This window comes from Cygnus atratus, chromosome Z (genome assembly GCF_013377495.2).
Source record: "Cygnus atratus isolate AKBS03 ecotype Queensland, Australia chromosome Z, CAtr_DNAZoo_HiC_assembly, whole genome shotgun sequence".
NCBI lineage: Eukaryota > Metazoa > Chordata > Aves > Anseriformes > Anatidae > Cygnus > Cygnus atratus.
The window spans coordinates 11,933,610-11,939,296 of record NC_066396.1 but is presented as its reverse complement, the minus strand read 5'-3'; the positions used below and the strand labels follow the sequence as shown (position 1 = coordinate 11,939,296).

Below are 5,687 nucleotides of genomic sequence, written 5' to 3'. Positions count from 1 at the left end.
ACGCTGCTCTGCTGGGGAGGAGCTGTGGCACTGGTCTGCACCTCTTCAGTTTGAACCAAGGGGGCCATTAAATGCCCCTGCCTTTGCGCAGGGCTGAGACAGTCAAGACTCTTTCTCTTTCTGCTTGTTCAACTTGTTTTCAGGGCCACAGGACTGAGGGTATTCCATGTTAATAAACTGTAGTGTACTGGAAAGATAGCTGGATTGTGTGGTCAGCTTTTTCCTCTTAACGGAAACAAGGGCCTACATATCACTAATCATCTTAATTGCAGGCAGCAATGTGACTGATTCAAGAAGAAGAAATAAATGCCTATTTCCCAGAAGGAATCTCCATGGCAACAGGAGGGTATGGGACTCATCTGGTCCCACATTTCCAGGATCAATACATACATTACAGATAGCATTAACCAGTGTGTGCACTCCCATCACCTGAAATAACAATCTGCCATCAGCCTGTTCACATCTGTCACAGCATAATTTTGTCCCACGGGGGTGAAATTTGCTCAGCCTTTGAAAGGAAATAAGTGGGGGGGAGCATAACTGAAGGTCATCATGTTTCTTTCTGAACCTGTCTGCCTTCAGCAATATCCAGCTGAGCTGCCTCAAATCCTTGGTCAGGGATGTGGAGCTTGGGTGGATGACTTGCAGTTATGTGTGAGAGCTGTGGGTGGTTCTCTTTGGCTTACACTAAGCTCCAGACAAGGAGCTTCTCCACATGTCTTTTCTGGAGCCCATACTATTAACCAAAAGATTAATTCATAGGTTAATAACCTGTAAGGTAAGATACATATGTGCACTGAGTATACAGTTCAGCTGTGGTGTGTAGAATGATGTCTTCTGCTAGCTGCTAACCTGTATGAAGGACACTACATGCTCCATGCTTGCATGGATTTGATTCTATTATTTTGAACTTGGATGCAAATGTCCAGTCTTGGCTCCATCTCTCCCAATTAGGGAGGTCTTATGATTCACTGTCGTTAGATTTAGTAGATCTCTGTGAACAAACTTTGAAATATCAAAATTCCAGGGCACAAAAGCTCCTTTATAACCCTCATTCGAAATTAAGCTTGTGCTGCATTCTTGCCATTTTGTTATGACCCTTGTCTTGAACACTGCGTCTTGTGATGTGTAAATCAACTACAGGAGAATGTTTCTAAACTAATGTAACTTTGTATTAATGCAATAGTTGTATGTCCTATCTACATATCTCTGATCTAGGGAGTTGTTATATCACAATCCTTACCACAGCAAGGGAGAAACAGCAAGGGAGAAACAGCAAGGGAGTATTATACAACATTATTGTGTATGAACAGCACATTATTTTACAATATTTTTGTAACATGAGTCTGTTCCAAGACCCAACTGGAATATCCAGAAAAGCCCTCTTAATGGATGGCTCCAAATTCCTGACTGTCAACACGTTTCAAAGTGGCAGCTCTAACCTCCTCTGTCCTTGTCTGCATTTCTCATCTCATCAGAAATATATATTATTTATACATAGCCTGGCGTAACTCCAAGGAATCTGTTATAATTCATCAAGTGAACATCATGCATTTGGAAATTGTCTGCATACTTATCTACACAATAGACTCCTCTGCTACATGAACTCCCACATATTCCCTGGAGACACGGCTCCTTCCCCAGATCCCCCCCAGCCTCTTCTTGTGTTTCCTTGTCTATCCTACCGCACACTGGAATTTCTGGCCCTGTGCCTCGGAGCTCTGACATGGCTTTTTGGGAACAGTGTGTCTCACTGTCTGCCGAGATGCTTGCTCCTTGCCGCGTACATCTGTGTGTATGCGGTGCCTGATGAACATACCTTCATTTAAACAAAAATCATATTTATTTTTCTGGAAGCTTTAAGGCACATGAATAAGCACTGCTGAGGTCAATCCATTTCCTGTTGAACCTGCAAAGTAGCCACTTTAATTTAGGCAAGAATAAACCTTGTCTTCCATCACGGTCATTTTCGTAACAGAACTATAATCCTTGTATAAATTATACTTCACTCTATACACCATACTACTTACTTCACTTGCTTGATACTCCAGAAGTAAGTTTTGCTAATCCGGGCCATGTAAAGCTCTGGCTAAACCAGCCTTGTGGCCTACTCCCCCAAGGCTTGCTCTTCCCACATGGGCATGCTCCCAGTGCTCCTCTCTGCCAGCAGAAGCCTTTCACAACACACAGCTCAGCCACGTGAAGTAGTTGCTCTGTTTTCATTTATGCTGCAGGAGCGAGTTCCAAACTGTAAGGACCCAGGCTGAGCACTGTGTTCAGTACCAGCTACAGCAGCTTGGGGCTTCCCTGTGGCTTCACCCAGGCTGGGGAGTGGTGCAGACACCTCTTCTTCAACACAGGCAGACACATCAGCACAGTCCCCTCTGTCCACTACAAAGATGGGAAAACATGTAGGAGAAATACTTCCTCCAGCTGTCAGGATTTCTCCCTATTTCAAGCCACCTCGCCTGTCCCATTGGGTGGGAGGCAGCATGTGGATAACCACCACAGAGCAGACAGCACAAATGCATTTACTCACATGGAGGCAGCAGGCTGAGCTGAGGTTGGGCAGAGCAGGGTGTACAGTGGGATCATGAGAGACACAGAGAGTGGGAGGGTTTGTAGCAGAGGTGAAGGTATGAACAATTGTGATTTTCTAAAAGAAAAATTTATCCTTGCAGCTGTGGGTCTTTCTTAGACCCTGTTTGTCAGGTCATCAGCCGGTGCACTGGGACTCCTAATTGTGAGGGAGCTGCAATTAGGCTTGCAATTAGTAACAATAAATGAGGACATTTACAGCTGGCAAGCTTGCCACCCCACTGCTCCTCTGTTCAGGTGGGTGCATCTGTGGTAATGTTAATGTTAGACATGTCCTGAAGTTATTAGTTCAGTCCTACTGAGAAGGCACATCTGTTCTTGCTTATACTGGGTTCATGCACGCCAGCTTCTCTTGACAGCTGTGAGGGGCTATGTACTCAACATGGAAGCCCAGAGATGAGCCCAGAGGTAACCACTTCATCTAAAAAGCTGGGATGTATGTATAAGCAAAAAGAGTTTGTGCATGATGTACAGTATAGACCCTGGTGCTGCTCACAGCCTGCCATGTGAATCCCACTCCCTGCCTATATTGCACTTTGAAGTTAGCATCGAAGTCTGCTATGCTGTACTGTGAATTTCTTGACCATGGCACTAAGATGTTTAGAATACACCTTCACAGAGCTGGACCATGGGCTTACCCCTCCTTCTGAGCTCTCCTCTTCTGGCAAGAGCAGAAATGGGTGCAGAAGACATCAGGAGGAGGGAGCTGGGAGTTTTGGTGTCAGCATGTGAGAGCCCAGTGCACTGCCTGGAAAAGGGGAGCTGGGCAGCTGCTGTGAGTTTGAGTGCTGATAGTGGAAATGGGTCTTGCAGGGGCATGAAGGTGCGTTTGAACTAGCAGGATGGAGGTACCCACTGTGCTGTTTTGCACTGCCCAGACTACTGCAGGTAGGGAGATGGTTTATTTAATACACCATACTAATTAATTCACTCAACTGATACCAGTTAACTTGAAAAACAGCTGGTTTTCAACACTATCCAAATTTCTCAGGACTGTTTTGACAAAATCTTCAGACATTGGTTTTCTGCGTGACTGTGTGTGAAAGCTGTAGGGGAGGTTCCTTTGTATCATCCACAGGGGGACATCCAAGGGGAAGGACAGCCCTTCTTAGCAATTAATCTTCCCCCCAGGAGCATGGATAAAAGAATGCTGCAGCACAGAAAGGATATGAAGCCAAAGGACCGGAAGTATAGCAGACGTGAAACTACAGAGATCTCCCCTTTCAGACAGATTTTGTTCCCATTTCCTCCATAACCTACTTCAGGCACTGTGGTGCCATCAGTTTGAACATTATTGCCTTTTTGTTTGTTTGTTTGCATGAAGACCTTTGACACTGGTATCAAACTGTAGGTCTCGTCACCCTAGGACACAGAATGTGCTTGTAAGAAACTCAATAGCCAGTGCCTTGGAAAACAGAGTACAAGAAAACACTTTAACTGAAAATCAATAATAGATTTTTTCCTCTTAAGTCTGCATTGCTAATGCTTTGTGGGATTACTTTTGTATTTCTTTTCAGGTCATAAGCAACATGTTAGCCCTGGACACACATGAAAAAAATGCATCAGAATTTAAGTACTGAAAGGATTGTTCTTGGACTAGCATGGAGGATGTCTCTCTATCAGCAACCATCCTGGATGTTTTAAGAAATCCTGCTTCTGTGATTGTGCTGGAGCCTGAGGTGATCACATTTGGGCAGGACAGTTGGAGCTGCCCTTGCCAACAAAAGGAAAAGCTGGCTCAGGGCTACCCGCAGATGTGGTTGATCTCTGTGGGACTGCTCCAAGCCAGGCTGCAGTTTTCTTTTCCCACAGTGATACTGAAATCCTGAGCAGAGGTGAACAATGCTGAGTGGCTGGAGAGGGAAAGATGTTGGCTCATGAAGTCGAGGAAAAGACTTGGAAACGTTTGACAATTTTGATATGAGCATCCTGACAGCTACAAACAATCAAAAAACTTGCCATCTACCTCTGTTTCTTCACTTTGAGGGTTATACTGAAAAAGATATGTCTTCTTTGGGAACTGACCAACATTTTTCACAGGGATGGGGAAAGTGCAAGGTGGAGGGAAGGCTCGTATGAACACCACCAGCCAAACTGCAAAAAGTGTCCAAAGAAAGAAGCCAAAGAGACAGGGTTGGAAGCTTCCTTCAAACCATTCTTTCTCCCACTCCTCGCCCTTAGCTTGGAAGACCCTGAGTAAACAGGAGCAGGACCCTGAGGTGTGCCATGCCTGCCAGCAAACCTTGGCTGTGCCATCCTGTGGCAGGATGGCAGGGTTGAGACCATCCTGCGGCCTCTCTTGAAGTTTCTGTGTTCAGGCAGAAACAAGGATGGGTTCAGCTGTTACCACAGCTAGTTTAAATGACTTTTTCTCAGGGGGGTGGTTGTACAGTATCACGCGGTCCCAGAAACCCAAAGCTGAAAGGCACCTGTGTGACAGCAGTGTTGCACCCAAGCTTTTTTTTTTTTTTTTTCCTTTTTGTTTTTCTGCTTCCTAGGCACATATTTCCTTTGTGCCTTTGCCAGCATACACACTCAGAAATGCTCTCCCCAGCAGCGATGGGATCTCTGCTTTATTCAGCATGTAAGATTCGGCCTTGCTGGCTTGCTGGTGAGAAATTATTCTGGTTTCTACACTACCTTGTTGGACCCAGGACTGCTGTACAGAGCTTCATGTGCTCTTCACTGCCTCTAGTCTGGTGACCCTTTCTGTGGGTCAGTCTCAGTTCAGTTCGCTTTTTCAGCTTTCAATTTTGCCTTTTTTCTGTTGTTTCCTGACATGACAGATCATCTTTAGATGTTCGTCCCATACTGTGGAGCTGATGCCACACCACTAGAGATAAAAATGTTTCTCTGTACCTTTTTTTTTTTTTTTGGGGGTGGGGGAGTTGGGAGGTATGCTTTCTCTGAGCTATTCCCTTTGTTCTATCTGGCAACAATAAACAGAATAGACAAAAGCCAAGCACTGACATATGTATCTACTTTCTTCAGTTTTCCAGATTTGATAGAGGAAGCACCATCGCACCCAGACTATACACTTTTGGCTGGAGTGCACTGATATCTTATTTCTTCTTCTAGCAGCAGTTGCT

At 45.0% G+C, this 5,687-nt stretch overlaps 1 long non-coding RNA gene across 1 annotated transcript in view; it reads left to right on the top strand.

Annotated features, from left to right (window-relative positions):
• Positions 1-5,439, top strand: part of LOC118256670 (uncharacterized) — a 13,482-nt gene extending 8,043 nt beyond the window's left edge. The window contains exon 3 of the long non-coding RNA XR_004781282.2: positions 4,116-5,439. This is a non-coding gene — a long non-coding RNA (uncharacterized LOC118256670). The remainder of the gene's footprint in view (positions 1-4,115) is intronic.
• Positions 5,440-5,687: the final 248 nt, after the last annotated feature.